A 16,950-nucleotide genomic window follows, 5' to 3' on the forward strand; every position below is an offset into this window, starting at 1 on the left:
TTTATTAGGGTGCAATCCACAAGCTTAAATGTCGTTAGTACCATAGACAAAGCACAATCATGGATGCCCATGATATTAAAGATTCAATACGAAATGGCCCCAAGAAGTCTACAACGATTTCAGTATGTCCTATATGGGGCCTGTAATGACTCGGTGAAACGAAAGGCAGAGTTTACTACACTGCACACACAACCATTAGTACTTTTGTTGTTATTATAAATATAATAACGTAAGTTGTTGAATGCGTAGCAGTTATTACAAAAAAAAAAACGGGGCCGTAAAGCACAATCTATTGATGCTGTACAATGTAATTGTTAAGCATATTCAGTTTATTTCTTTTCTTACTATTTAACGATATCAGTTAGATGACGAGCAAAGATGTCTCTTTTTTATTGGGGCTTGCAGTTATATCGCGGTCATCAATAGATCCGAGTATATACAGTGAGTTCAAATATGGCGGCCCTTGGCGCTTCGTTTCGTAGACTCATTTTTCTATTGAACTTTATCGTGAGTTAGAAAAACGTTACAAGTAGTTTCCTAGCAACCTACTGCACTAAAATAAGCTGTGACCTTGGCAACACATCGATTTGTCGATGGACAAAAACTGCGCAGCCAGCACATGGCTGTTGTATTAGATAGAAGATCGTTAGTAGGCGGTTCCCTTGATCTTTGGATAAAGGTCAGCGAAACTATCGTTACTCGGAAGAAGATCTTTAGAGCTTGATCGTGTACCTTCTACATTTGCTCTCCATTTGCTAAAGAGATCACTCAGTAGTTAGAAATAAATATGAAAAGTCGAGTTTTGCTCAGATGATTTGTGAGGAATATTTGACGATTTTGCGAATTCTCATCTAGGTGTTAATCTTCTGTGACGAGATTAGGGCAAACATTATCTAGGTGAGGCTCTGTTCAACTTTCATTGTTTCTACTAATTGCTTCTGCAGTATAAGACGCTTTTTCCTCGAGTGATTACTGCTGATCTTTTGACGACGAAAATCGTGTCGGTCAACGACAAAATCGTTGAGCGGATTGGCTTGAGCTGTAGGCTTTTCTTCCCAACGCCAAGAGAAGACCAAAAGCGCGTAGCCTGAACTCTTCGTTGCTTGCGATTGTATGAACGCATACTAGATCAATCTGATAAGGTCTGCACAGTTACCTACTTGTGAAGCCTTTCCAAGTTTCGCAGACGAACTTCTCTCCTGACATTGGATTAAATGCGATATCTCTTTGACGTTTTTTTCTTTTTATTGATATCACCATTACGGGATTGTTGAGCCTTTGCTCACGCGCCAATGAACCTAAAGTAGGACGCCAACACGATTGATTAAGATGATAGTAAAACCGACAACGTATGGCCGTAATTGATGATGTCTACTATGCTGACTAATACCATTATAATCATTTAATTGTTTATGTAATAACATATAAGATATATTATAGCGTAACTAAAGATGTAATTTCGTTTAGTAAAACATAAATTGTTAATTGCTTAAATAAGTATTTTTGTGTATTTTGTCTCGTTCTGTATAAAATGCTAAAATTTAATAGTTTACCCACTCAGACCTGCAGTTCGCCAAGCGGATAACGCTTGAACAACCCCTGACAGCGATAACATGAAGCCATTGTTTGATCGGATGATGCGAGTTCATCTCATATGAAGGAGCGAAGTCTACTGAAGTATAAACTAATCGTCTCTAGTTAGAAGCCGAAACTTTAACTTTGTCCTACCAGTCTTCAGAAATATATGTTAGCCTCGATACAAGTCAACTTTTAAGATACGAATGTGATTATGCAAGACAAACGAAGGACCAAGAGCGATGCGGCTAATTAGATCCTGGGCATTTACACATTAAGGCCACATATATGAATACTAGAAAAACCGGCAAATTTCGAAACGTGTGGAAACGGGCCAGTATCTGCAGGAATCGCATTTTAACAGAGATTATTAACGGCAAATATCTGAAACACAATTTTAGGTTATCTAAGACACTGTATAGAGCAAATTTTCTCATTATGCTATTGTCAGTAGTGAAACTTCAACTAACTGACCTCTGTCGTATGTTCCAACTATGAAATCGAGCAGTCGGTGTGATAAGCTACCCCAACATTTTGTCGCACCGCACTATGCACGATTGTTTTCCATAGCCAGTTGAAAAGTATTGAATAGATAGCTAATTGAAGGATGTGGCAACATGCTAGGGAGGTTCGTTACCTTCCTAGCAAAATGAACCTTGCTTTTCCAGCCTGCCGAAAAATAGGCATGCCTAAAATTTGACCTAATCCGCTTGTTTCAAGAGTTCATGCTCTTTTACCCTTTGCGCAACAGTGATACCCCTGGAGGGGAAGGCTTCTTTAGCGGAATCGTTCGATGACGATTAATGAGCGCATCCTGTATATGCTTGTGCAGGGTATCACAGCCATTGCGCTTTTCGTGCACTCCTCTTTCTATCGTACTGTTCTCAAATGTTGGCCATAACCATCTAATTCCAAGTACAACGGCCCTATCATTCGAGGGATGCCCGTGACCACGAAGCTCCGGCTATTGCCGGCCTTAACTCCTTCCGACTTAGGTAGCCTTCCATATACGCTGTGTACGTGTTTATGTATGTGTGTTTAACGTAGCATGTGTTTGGGTCGATGATACATCACAAAATATCAGCGCCCGTTCATTACAGCCGCGATTCGTCGATCAATCAAGACACATTAGTGATCAACGAGTCTAGTCGCTTACTCACCGCTTCCTAACTATTCCCCTTGTACGTGGTCGTAGCCCCGTCCTTCTTCGAAGGTTCATTCAGATTACGAAGCCTAAACCCAGGTAAACTACTACATAAAGGGCCTTGCTTTTCTCGTGCTACAATTCGGCCACTGACTGGAGAGTAACAATGCTTTGGAGTACGAGGCTAGAAGATTTTTCTGTTTTGTTGTTATTAGAATTCTTGGCGAATTTCCAGGGAATTTAGCTTTCAGCTTTTCACTTGGTTATTCGATCATCTGGAAACCCTTCTTGCTCCCCCGTGTTGTTTGATTTCTGTAGCGAGTAAGCATAACGAAATCGTTGGGGGTAGCGTTCGTCTTGTGGGGTGTTGCACGAGAAAAGGCCGACTGGTTTTGGCCACCACTCAGAAACGTCTCGAAGTTTCGTTACAAGTATATCTTGAAACCAATGTTTTTCGCTTTCTAAAAGTTTTCACGGCTCATTGTAAAATTAAATTCGTCACGCTGCCTGAGCTAGTCGCTTGATACCGCCGAGGTTGAGGAGAACGCTTCGGAAGGTCTCACCGGATCGTAGGCCTCATCAAACACTGCTCTGCGTTAGCGGATCCATACAGCAAGCGAATATTACCTGAAAATTATAGAATTTGTCCAGTATTTCTGCCGTCAAGCTATCGTTCTCTCTGATGCGCCATCTCGCTAATTGTCTGTTTATATCTGCATTTTAAGAACTGTTAGCGAGCGATCCGCACAGATCTTCTCGGAACTGGTGTCCCGTAGACCATTCCCAAGAGACGCGTTGCGAGCACACATAATACGGGACCGTTCACGTTGGGAATGCATGGCACGTTTAGAAAGAGCCATATCGCACGAACAGGTCTCTGGGCGATTTAATGGTGTTTCTTTATTACTGTTCTGTTTATTTTTTCATTCTTACACTATGTAGTAATTGTCAGATCTTATCGTTGGCGAAAGATCACACAAGATGCGTTATGTTGAGTCGGACAGACGCAGGATGGCTAAAGAGGCTAAAGGAAAGGAGATAGGCCTATGTAAGTAGTGTACCTCCTCCGCGTGATCCTTCATTTCTAACAGAGCAGCTCATCCACTAAGATGGCATTATTAAGGTCCATTTACTTATCATTGTAATTCACTTATTTGTCTGATCTTATTGGGCCGACTTAACACTTTCGCAAAGTGCTGACGTATCTGGAAGACCCTTCGTGACAGTTTGTTGTACGAAAAATCTGTGTCCTCCACGTTTTCTGGCGTCCCAGGGGTCTCCAAATGACCCATATTCAAGAGATGCCTAACAGTTTCCGACTAGACAAAGATAGTAATTAATTATGATGCTTGCTGATTAAACAGCAGCTGGAAACGGAAGTTAATGATTGTGTCGAGATTTAGGATACGTAATAACGCCACACACACGTGACAAACGCAATGTTGCTCCATTAAGAAGATTAAACGCCGACTGAGTATCAGAGGAAAGCCTCACACTTCAAACTGAATAGTTTCTCCTCGAAATATTTTTGAAACGTAATCAGCTTGAGTTCTCAAAATCAGTTCAGAAATCTCAAAATTATTCATTAGACTTTATGACCTTGGTCAATTTCTTTAAGAAATGGGTCGGCGTCAAAGTGGCCAACCTGTCCTGAAGTTGGTCGTATTCATAGAACTGCAGCTGCAACTGGTGAAGCAAAAACCTTTGACGGTACTCTGGTAAGTTGACGTTACAATACTTGAACGTTCGTTGTATTCTAGTACCTTAATAGGCCAAGCTATATGCCAACATGTACTTGCTACGTTTAGTTTGAACTGCGCCTGCCTGTCAGCGTATGTGAAAGTAATCGATAAATTTTTAAGGAATATTTCTGAATATTGTAGTCTAAAACCAATTGTGTACTCTCATTAACAATATTCCTACATGATTCTGGTGCTAAATTTTCTTGGATCTTTCAGTGCCGAAGTAGACCTTCTTCGGGGTGTCAACCATATGTTTATGAATTATAGACCGTATATATATTGTATACAAATTTGATGCTACCAGAGCTTCAATGAGTGAATCAAGTTCAAACCTTCAGCCTTGCTAACAGCACCACTATGAAGATTTCGAATATGTTGGAAGACAAAATATTGACTCGTTACATTTATTCAAACGGCTGAATAGCAGGGCGTCGGTTCGAATCCCGCCCTGGAACATTTGCTGTCTGCAAGCTTTCGATATTTTGATGTGGTACGTAAAGTATATTTAGGAAAGGTAGTGTGCTATTGAGTCGGTTTGAAAAACGTAGTTTTTCTTTAATATCGTACACAGACCTTCCGACATGTAGAAACGAACGCTTGCGTTTACGACCCATGACAACAAGCAATTCCTATGGAATGAATTGTACAATTCAGAGTGGATTTGCTCACCTGACTAAGGACTACCAGAAAAAGCAAGAGAGCTGGATTTTTCATACACAACGCTTTGATCATCTGTAATAGTAAGATGTTGACATTTGGGTAAATCCAAAGCGACCGTTGTGGGTCCTCGTTACCCGTGTCTCATGCTATTCAGTCGAAGCTGCCCATTTGCTTAAAGAAATTTCACTACTATGGGGCACTAGTTCGATTTGAGCCAATTCCCAGTGCAATCGTAAAAGAAAAATTAAAGTTGAAAAAAAAAGACTTGATTTTACTTAATCAAACCGTCGTTACAATATACGGCAAACTGTTCTAAATAATTTCTAATTGTTTTTACGTTTAGAGACAAATTTATATTAGGCTCGAGAGCCACATACCTGCCAATTCTAGTTCGTTCCGGCTTCACAATTCCGCGCGTTTACTACAGACATTTAATAATTTCTCATAACTTTTATTATTCTTTGAACCTATCGAAGGTATTAGGAGTGATATACTTGTGTTGTCATAGGTGCATTTTGAATACGAGTGCCGTCGCTTCTTTTTGTGCTAACTAGATAGCCTGCAGCGTTTAGTTATAAATAGTCAGAATTGATTGTATCTTTCGCATAGTCTCATTGCTAGGTCTCATATCGATGGATCTAATATTGCCTGGAGACGACAATAGCCCAGCTCATGTACAGAGGCCTGGCCAATTAAATGTTGATGAGACGAGACCCAGAAAGCACACCAGCAAAAGAGCTGAGAGACAAGTGAACTAAGGCGAGTGGTTCCCTGAACTGTCAAAACTGCCGACCGGGAGAGATAGTGACAGCAAGCAAGAAAGGTCTGCCCGATCCTATCCTAATGTTCTAGGTGGGGGCGTAGTTTTCGCAGCGATCCAGCGGTCCGGCATCAGGATCGACAGCTCTACCGAGCTCTCTGCAAGAAGCGGGTGTGTGTAACGGAGGCAGTTGCAGGGCGGACGAGGTAACTACCTTGTCGAGGTCGACAGGATCAAAGGGGGTCGTAGTAGTGCGTACTGCATGGGTAGCAGTGAACCCCACCATCGAACAGCGAATGACTGAATGGCCAAGGAATGCGTACTATACGGTGTGCTATCCGGAATTCGTACAACAAGCTATTCGCACGAAGGGACTATCTGAAAGCTAGCTACTTCATTTAGCCAACCCGACTAACACTGGGCGCACTCTTACGCCGCCCAACAGAACTGTAAAGACAGGTAAACAAGTGGGCGGATTTGTCTGACTACGCATTACCTTTGCTAGTGCAAAGGTCTAATGAAGACGGAGATAGATAATTAGAAATGCTAGTAAGCAATTTGGCTGACTTAATGATAAGTAAACGCGGTTGAAGCGCAGCTTACAGAGAAGAAACACTGATAAAGTAAGAAAGGGTAACCTTTAAGATGATTTAACCTGGACTTCACTGAACTACTTCGCTTAGCGACATCCTCGTACGTTTTTGCGTACAGAACGATTTGAACTGACTGTGATACATACCTTAAGGGCATTTCTCTGTGTCCTTCTACCCTGTATTAACGTCGTTGCGTCGTCTACAGCGGCAGTTGTTGCAGCTCCACAGAACCAACAGAAAGTACATTTGTGTAAACCAATTGAAAAAGGGCCACACTTATCAATGGATGCGCGGTCAATCAGTAGGCCATCTTTGATACAAATGGTTCCTATCAGCCTGGCTAAAGTTTGCATCAAAGATGGTATCGTGATTTGTTTTTTGTAACTTCATGTGGTGTAACAGTTCTCTGACGGAACATACGCTTAAGATGGGAGCAACATGGTCTTATCATCGCTCACACCGGACTCCCTTAGACTTCACGATCATCAGCTAGTCATCGGTCCAAGGTGGTATTTGTCACTTCATCTGTTTGCCTATTGAGCGAACGGGCAGGCAGTCATAAATTAGCCGATTAGGCATAGGTTAAGCGAGGAGCTCCGCTACTCGCTCAATTTCCTTCTGCTTATCTAAAGCATTTGTGCGTTTTGATTGAGGTCCGCTGGATTTGCCTGTTCCAGGCAATCACAACGTCGCCCCCGCTATCACAGCCAAAAATCTCTCCATTTTAACGAAGATCCCATCATCAACCGAAGACCTTCGAAACATTTGTACGAATTGACCATGTATTGGACGAAGCTAACCACAAACACAAAACCACTAGGTAGATAACAGCGCAAAATGCTATGGACGAAAATGTAAGATCGTCTAAACTTTGTACTGCGGAAGAGGAACAACTGGCCGTGAACAGAAACTAAATGCAACATATTATCGGCTGTCGTTATATATATGTAGATATATAAATAAATATCATACTATATATATATATATATATAGAGGATGACATTTATTTATACAATAGCCCTTTAAACGATACCGAATCAAATTGAATTTCCAGATTCTACGTTCTCGCTGGGAATAAATTCGTGTTTGATAAAACCGCAATAGCAGACGGTTAACTCTATCGAAGATGTATGAAAAGCGAAAGTTATACTTCCGTTAATTTTTCTTCTTATGTTTATATATGCTATACAACAATAAAGTATCTTATATTTTGAGTTAAAATTCTGTTTTTAGAGAAAAGCGTTGGTCGCTGGCTGGCTTTTTCAAATGATACAACCCAATAGGTCATTTCTGTTCGTTGTTCAATATTTGTGATTCCGCTAATTAAATTTATACCACCATCTGTCGGCTGATATCGCACTCTAGCCTATTATGTCCAGCGACTTTGGCTTAATCACTGACTGCCTACTGATTCGCCCCTGTATTTAACCACCGTGTTTCAGCGTACCTGCAGTTTCAGTACTTCATTGCTAATTAACTTCAGATGCGATAATGAACCCACCCAATAGTAAGCCACTGTTTTTTAGCACTCCCTGTCTCGAACACACACACAGTAACTCTCTTTCTATGACTGATTGCTATTGGCTACTGCAGTTTCGTCTTTATGATCATCCGGAGGGTCAATCTACCTTTAGTTTGGCCTACTGATCTTATCGACAGCGCTAATCTGCGAAGCATCATTATCTTTACACGTCCGCAACTCGTCCGCCCAACCGCTTCTTTGGCCTAATCTCGATGATGATCATCGCTCGTGTTGATCCATCCATCCATCCATCCATTGAGTAACTGTTTGGTTTTTACCTACCCCATAACTATTGCAGGCCCATCATCACCATTCGTGATTCGTCTGTCCGTCTGCATTTCCTTCGCGAGCGACAGTGGCCAATGAAACGTTTGGGTCGTCATCGTATCGCTCTGAATGAGCTTATCTTATCCTATGAGAGCACGCATGCGGGTCTGTACGTTGTTATTGTTACTCTCGCTGCGAGTAAATTCGGTCGATGTTTTTATGAACTGTCAGATGATCGTAACCAAGGAGAAAACCGCACAGGATCTTAAGGCCTGGTAAGTAAAGAGGCAGACAGGATTTTCGACGTCTTACTAGTTATTAAGTAGCTAGTCAATTAGAGGAGCTGGTAAGAGCCAGGTTATGACGCTGCTGCTAGCGTAGATCTCTCATCCAACGACGCCGATTACGAGCAGATAAAGGGATTACCGCCCTGTTCACGCTAATAAAATCGTTGGCGTCTATGTCAGTTGGACTGGAGCCGGCGGGGTCGGCTAAGCAAGAAAAATACGGCATATAAATAAACTGGTAATGTGATGTAGTAAACACTATTATACGTAGGATGGAAGGCAAAGATAGTAGGTCGCGTACTACAGGAACGACATTCACGGACCTCTCGTAAGTAAGTGTCGGTATCTGAAGTATTATATAATGCATGGGGGCAGCATGGTCCGAGAGCGCATCCCTTCGAGTGCAGTGCCATTCTAGTGATGAACATTCGGCCATCGTTGATTTAACTTTAAGCGGTGGCAAAATGTTATAATCGACATGATTAGTTCCAGATCAGATCTGTTCAGTAAGACCCTGCCCGGCTAGGTCTTTTAATGGGGGCAGGTCCTTAATGCTATACCAAGGAGGAGACTCTGTGAAAATTCGTTCATAGAGTGTCAATTAAAAAGTTGATATATATATATAGCTTTTTTTGCTTTCATGTATATATATATATATATATATATATATATATATACGTCGATTACATTCAATTGTTCGGGAGCATCTTTGCCCTCATATAGCACACATGTAATATATCACACCTTTAAGACATGATATTAAAAATTCGAAGCAGGTCGAATACAGTATTAACAAATGGATTTAAAGAAATGTAGAATCAATTAAATAGTTAACTAAGTAATTTTATCGTTTTTAGACTACCACTGTGACCCGAGTGCGCGGCTTGCTTCACGCCTTCGACTTCAGGACCTACGAAGCTATAGAAGGTCATTTACGTAATGGAATGAAATATAAATGCTGCAGTGGGCCATTGACAATGTCGCCATTTGCCAACGACGCTGTTGCCCCGTTTGATCGTTCTAACATGGATCGGATGTGTGGCTAATCAAATATCTGAAAAATCGACAGATCACGCGGACGACATGGGAAGTCAAGTGGCCTCAACATCCGCCAACGTTTTTTTATGCGCCATTTACTTGGGTCCAGTAGAAATTCCGGCTGAGCCGACATTGGCCGGCGTATTAGTTCGTATTTGACCATTCATACGAGTCACTGGGTCCGGCCGTCGATTTCAGACTAGCTACGACATTAACGCCAGCTTAAATCATCTCAATATCGATAACAAAAGCACAGAAAGGCGAAACAATTTAGATATCGCCGACTGGCGGTGCAACGACGTCGTATAAGTCATTGTTTCCCGTGTTGTGATCGTTTTCACGAAACTACCGTTAAGGAATCATTCACGTAAGAGCACACTGAACAAACGAGTAAGCAAGCATCGGTTCTCGCCTGGATGCGTGAGGCTGACTTCAGCCAGTATTCGCTGAATAGGGCCACTCGATTTCTTTATAGTTGTTTCCCATTTGTCAGCATATCGACGCTACATATGTACGCATACCCAAAAAAGCATACAGAAAATAGACTTGAAAAAACCTCACCAGCTCCTCACTAGCAGAGGGCTATATTGTTGATTCGGACAAGCCAGCGGCCTGAGTAAACCTAAGTGGACCTGTATATCGACAGCATGCGTCAGGCATAACATACACAGGCGGGCACTTATGCCACGCACTTACGCATGCACTGAACAAAGCTGAAAACAATACGCCACTTTAGGCCAGAAAACTCTAGGGAGAAAAAGCGTTTAGGGTTGAAAACACCAGATAACAACGTGGCGCTCCTAACAACGAACCAATGACCGAACGAGTAAAAGGGTCAATAAGTCGAAGCCCGCTGTGATTGAAATTGAATTGTCTAAGTGGAGCTCTCGCGTTGCCTCTTCTGCCGAGAAATTCACCAGTATCCCAACGCTAAACAGAACTATGCCTGTCTAACCTACCAGCTGGCAGGTTGACCTAATTGCAAATGTATGTTGATGCGAGGAATATACATGCTGAACGTCGTCCTCCATAGGCTAATTACCAAGGCTCTGCTCCTCTCGAATTGAGCGCCAGTGCATGGGCATCGATCATGCATAAGTGGTTTAGGCCACTAAGTCGTTATTCATAGAGAACTCCTCTAAAACCCTACCTGCGTCTAATACATTGCATAGTAACCGCTCTGATAGAGACACGCACAAGTTCCGCGCACGTTATTCAACTTCTTACAATATAGCTATATCTTGAATGAATTTCTCCGCTAAACGATGCGACATAGGGACTAGGGGTTTTCTCTTCATTTAGTCTAAAACGAACAGAAAAAATAGCATTGAAAACGTACGTAATGGATTGTCGATGAAAAGTGCGATTTCAGTGTATTATTTGCGTCGTGTTTGGCCAAAGCTAGTTATTTTTAGGCAGCCTTCTTTTCGCTATGAAGTTGAGACTACTTACATCAAGGAGTCAATAAGACACCGACAAAAACGACGCTGTCAAAGTGGAAATCTATTTCATTGGGCACGACAGGTGGCAACAGGCTGAGGAAACTACAAGTTGTTAACCGTGCCCTCAATGAACGTTGGTGGCAATGCAACGTGACCTCATTAAGATACTGCAATCACTAAAGCATCGACATGTAGAAGCTGCCCCTCTTAGATACATAAAGTACGTTGCAATACTCGCTATTCGATTGCTTCCGGGTAATGGATAGTTGCCACTTCCACTTCCTTCTTCGGTATGGATCATTAAAATCGTAGTGGATCTCTCCGATGGGATGAGCGAGCGGCTGAAGTACGCAAGACGAGTCTAAGTTGAATGGCTGATCTGTTTACTCGAATGTTTCATCGTATTCTAAAGTTCTGCGCATCTCCTATATTTTTTTTTCCGCTTAAGAAATTTGACATATTCTGGCAATACGAAGCATGCTAATTGAGCCGCTGAAACTCTCTGGAACCGTTTTGCAAGACGGATTTCATTCAAATGAAATTTTCTTTTGCAACGAGAGCGTGCGGAACGTATGCACTTCATTAGGAAACCCTTATGCTGCCTTACTTCGTCTCCTCGGAAGTGAACAAGTGGAGTCGATCGCTTTGAATCTTCCGAAGACACTGCTCCGAATACCCGGAGAGCAGGACCGACTCTGGCCTTCAAAGGATCTTTTGCAGGGTAGACTCGTTTAAGCCGGGCTCATGTAAGTGGGTTGAAGCACGGTTTGAATAGATAGTAGCTAGACAAACAGATAAGTCCATATGAATAAATGTATCGGTTTGCATCGTGTACCTAACGGCTTTCGACGAACATTAACAGGTCCAATCGGCAATCCTAGTTAGCCTATCGACTACTATACTGTATGTGGTACGGTGACTATAAAGCCATCGTCCTATATGACATGACGGCTTCGTCAGCGGTAGCCACGATACGAATCTTGGAGAAACCACGACTGTGGTCACGCCTGCGCCAAGCATCTTTGCAACAAAGACAATAACCCAACATGGATTCAATTGAAATATGTTCACACTTATTAAGGAACTCTCAGTGGCGACGCAGGCCGTGAACGAGATGTGACTTGTGTGATGCTATCGGACCGAGTTTCGATCGATTTTAGTTCGATTGATATTGTAAATTGATTGCCTCCCCTGCCCTTCCGGCCACCCCAGTACGCATGTATCGTCCGTCACTGCAACATGCCTTTCGAGATAACACAGAGACACCCGTTCATGATCGCAAGAAAAGATGGCTTCCCGCCCGCTGCGGAGAGGTTTGCAGAACACATACGAGACAGAATAACATAAAAATAGCGAAGCTATCGAACTAGAGTAGAAGTTGGCGGTAACTTCAGCCACTTCAAAATGACAACAAGGTGTGAGCCGAAATTTTGGCGGAATGATCAAATTGGACAAGACAAAATTGAGTAAGCCACTGAGAGTGTATTTGTATGGACCGTCGTAGATTTCGCCAAAAGCTGATCCAACTCGCGAGAGAAACAAATAAGTTATCTACACTGCATGTATTGTGTTCTTTGGCAATGAAAACTTTTACACATATATGTTGTATAGTGTCAGATCCTGTTGGTTTGCCTACAAAATTCAGGAACACGTGAGCTGGTCGAAATTCGAAGGCGGGCCTATTTATCGGAGACACCAGCCGTCCAAGGCTTAACGGGAATAGCGGACTTAAAGGCTTTATCTGCCTATTAACTAGTGTACTTCTGACTTAGTACTGCGAAACAGGCAGTTGGCTGGGTAAGATACTAGAGTCAGATTGAGCATGTTCTACTTCCCAAATACATTCACAATTGCCTCTCGGAATTACGGTGCTATTCAAACTTGCATATAGTTTGTCATAGTATTCATATTGCTCAACGCAGTTATAATGTCAGCCAGTGACAGATATATTGAACTACTATAGTACGGTCAAATGTCTCTTTTGATTGTCGTTACCGTAAATATGGCCAACTATCCCCAGATAAGTCGAGCAAGACCCACGCCGGTCAGGCTTTTAATGAGTCTAGGATACTGATGCTTAGAGGTGATTCGAAAGACTTGTCTACATAATAAAGGGGATAGCTAGTGGTGCTAATAATAAAATTGACGAAGTAAAAAAAATATATTTTATGTAAGTCGTTCAGGGCATGACGGTGGAAAATGTCAAAAGTGGCTTTACAATTTTCGAAAATATACTTCTACAGGTTGAAGTCAGGTGAAGAGGAGGCAGCCTAAATCGACACTTCAACACAGGATGATATTAATCGGGTGCTAATTGTATCTAACAAACGTATCTGTAAGCTATTGAAGACCCGGCTTTTTTTTTTCAAAACAAGCGACAACCGTTCCCCTGAACCCTCGGCGTTAATAAATGCAAAAATGGAGAAACCTTTATAGATTCCCATTTATAGATTCCCATTTCGTAAAGAGAAACTTTTTAGTCTTTGTGGGACTCATCATGGGCGTACGGGATACGAAACGTTCTACAAATTGGTCATTCTGATTCCAAGACTAACGTGACCCTATACCCTACTATCAACGCTGAAACAAAATCTCAACCTAAAGAGCAACATGTTACTATGTTCGTCGCATTCGATGAGCTGAGACCTCGTACAGGAGAACCATCGACCTCAGCTTAGCTTACCAAGGAACCTCAGACGAAATATGAGCCAGTTATCACCATGTCTGCCATGGTCAATAACTAACGTTGGAATAGTAAGGAGAAACGCAGTCTAATATTATCCTTTTTTTCCCCCTATCCCAATGTACAAATTAGAAGTTCAACGAAAAAGTCAAGCCGGTGTATCAGTATACCTTCCCGCTGCCAATTTAGCTTGAGCTGCAAGCTTGTAATGATGAGATCAGGGCTTATATCGAGTATAAACGAAGCTTTTATAAATAAGCCGAAACTCAAACGTATGATTGTCTATATGTAACCGCTGCCCCTAGAGTGGTCTGTTACTGATCGACACGAAGCTTATCTGCAAAGGGCTTGCTTTTCTCCAATGATTCCCACATGTGCGTCCACGAACCGTATTTACAGAACGAGCATCATACAAATTAGAATAATGTATTTATATATCAAAAGTGTCTATTTTTCAAATCGAAGGCATTAAATACAAACATTTGTTACCGTCATAATTTACCTATTATTTTAGAAATTTATTTAAGAAATAATATATATCTGTAAAACGATCAAGTAAATCTATTCTGATCAAAGACCTATAGCTTTCAACTATTGAAGCCCGTTAGTTCCGGAACGCGCAACTACATGCATAAACAGTGTCCCAGTCACTTCGACTAATTACTATCATCCATATATATATCAGAGTCGTTCATTTGCAGCCTCAGAATATCCCGGGAACTTTTAAGTACCTCTTTTTCAAAGCATACCTCAATTTCTAACTATCAGCTATATTGCTCTTTTACATTATTTATCGTTAGCCAAGCACGCACGTTGAATCGTTTAAGGCTCATAGCTCAAAGTTCAAGTTTCAAATAATCTGCCGTATTGTGAGAGTATTCAATAAAGTTACAAAAGCAATTGCTGCGATTTAATATGTACTGCTTGCGTCTACAGGGCTGATTTACCCTGTCTCTAAACACTCCTTCAGACTAAAAACCCGGCATCGTCAATCGTGCCCCAGCCAACTGGGGACCACCACACGCAACGCATCGGTCACGATGAGCTCGCTCGACTCTCTAGCGTCGACTTCAGTCGACCCAAATTAAGATGAGATAAAGCAAACGTCTTGGTCCGTCATTGTTCAGCGACATCTGGTTGTAGCAGCGCTCCGTGAGTATACAATCAAACTTGCGAATCAGTCTGCATTCTCACTTTGGGGACAACTAAAATGAGACTATTTCGTGAATGCGAATTTGATCCATCGTAAGCCGAAGACGCTTTGAAAAAATACATTAAAGCCGGTTGTTCACAGTGGGAGAACCTCCACTCTGAGGTGCACCCTTCGCCTATCGATTGTTGTTTTCGTCACGTTCATATAGCGCCTCGTTGTTCTTACGCTAAAAGACAGCTAGCCGATGTATGCTGCAAAGCAGTAGGATACGGGTGGTCTCCGCAAAGACCCCGGCCTTTCGTAGCCCATCGCCAACCTTAGATAGTCGCAAGCTGTAATGTAGCCTTGATATACGTAGAGCAACAGAAGCGCCTTGGCTAGAAGTGAAATCGGGACGCATGACGCTGCCATCCCCCTCAGCTACCGAGCCCAGCCCTCTACACGCTGCTCTATGGCGGTGGGAGGCAGTACGACTTGACTGATCTCCGGGAAAGGCATTAGCACGACCTAGCTATGGCGACGATCCAGTCAGTATTGCTTCTTTAGCCACAATGCCCCCCTTCAGGTACAGATCAAAGGTGCTCCTCGGTCAGCGGAAATGACCTGAAGAAAATATGCTACCACAAACAGTCAGCAGCATCCATGTGCTTCTACTGCTTGTCTCCGATCTTTTTTCACCCAGCTGCGCTCGTAATTGACACCCTACAGGGAACCCCAGAGCAGCCCCTTCCACACTTTGCCCCGAGGTTTGTCGTCTCCTGCTCTTTCGCAAGTCAACCTGCGTTTGTTCGTACAAACGTAGGAGTAAAAAAACAAGGTGACTGGGCTTCATTAACTGCACCAGAATCGGTGGCTATATAGAGAGCAGGCCAATTTCTATCTGCAGGGTGGTTTTTCCTTGAGCAGCTGTCCTGCGTTTCGATTGCCCCTACGCCGCGCCACAAATGTACACACATACATATACGACCATATAACTAAGACCTGCTTTGTCCCTAACAAGCTCCAACAAGAGCAGGCCTATTTTAGCATTAGCTCTCCTAATTTAGACGCGCCTGATTCTTTTTGTTCAGGCTTCTCTCTCTGTTGCATTTCGTTTTGGTAATTGCTTCGTATGGTGGTGTAGAGCCGGTCGGCAGCCCGGATGAACCGACACCCTAGTGGCGTATAGTTAATATTCCTTTTTTCGGGTTTGTGTAACCTCTTCAAAGCTATCATGTAACGAAAATGGCTGGTACAGAACCCCGCTGGACGACGTAATAAGCACTACTACTGACGTACGCGATAGTGGCTGCAATAGCGTGCATAAGCTGTTCTTATCCACCGAGCACACTGATGTCATTAATGGCTGGCAGGAACGTGTGACAAGCGTAGATTTAGAGAAAAGCCATCGCTATGGGAGGAAGGCGCCGCTTCCTGAAATTAGGTAGAGATCATTAGGGTGGATGCTAGACCAGATTAAAGTGTTACAGAACTAACTGACTGAATATGAAGATATAATAAGGGAATATATTATGTGCTCGTTCTTCTCCTCCGTCTATGTTGAAGTGCCAGCACCAGGAACCCAGGCGTCTGCAGAGCTATGACTTGTGGAACACAATACATCGCATCCATTTTCAATCTGGAAGGAACCAAGTATTCAGAATGATTCCAAACGCCATTCGAATGTAACTAGGCCTTTTGTTAGAAATTTATTTATTTAATAGACTATTACTAGATTTTATTTTTCAAAGAGCACATTTTTTCGTGATCTGTTTAGCTTTACAGGGTGGCTAGTTCTATATAGAGTACTTCTGCTGAAACTGAGGTTATATTTATGCTAGATTTTCAGTTACAATTGAAACGTACTCATTCACGTATTTACAGTAATAATATATGCTGCGTATTCCGAGTCGTGCTCGCCTATCTGTATTGGACCATCACAGCGGTACTGCATCTATTCAGCTGAGGCCTGTAGTGAGTATATTTGAATTATCTGCAAAAGGGAAGGGATAAACAATATGGATAGAAAATATCCGAAAGAAAAAACAAAATAATTACTGCGGTCGTTAGTCCAACAACAGCAATTCTGAACTATCTATGAATAA

The 16,950-nt window shown here is 42.3% G+C and overlaps 1 long non-coding RNA gene across 1 annotated transcript; it reads right to left on the minus strand.

Moving 5' to 3' along the window:
• Nucleotides 1–278: 278 nt before the first annotated feature.
• On the minus strand, nt 279–6,933 carry LOC147753549 (uncharacterized). The gene is made up of 3 exons (XR_015310846.1): nt 6,621–6,933; nt 2,736–3,346; nt 279–1,298 (listed from the first exon to the last, which is right to left on the minus strand). It is a non-coding gene; the product is annotated as an uncharacterized LOC147753549 (long non-coding RNA).
• Nucleotides 6,934–16,950: the final 10,017 nt, after the last annotated feature.

Source organism: Varroa jacobsoni, unplaced genomic scaffold (assembly GCF_002532875.2).
Source record: "Varroa jacobsoni isolate VJ856 unplaced genomic scaffold, vjacob_1.0 scaffold_394, whole genome shotgun sequence".
NCBI classification, from domain to species: Eukaryota; Metazoa; Arthropoda; class Arachnida; order Mesostigmata; family Varroidae; genus Varroa; species Varroa jacobsoni.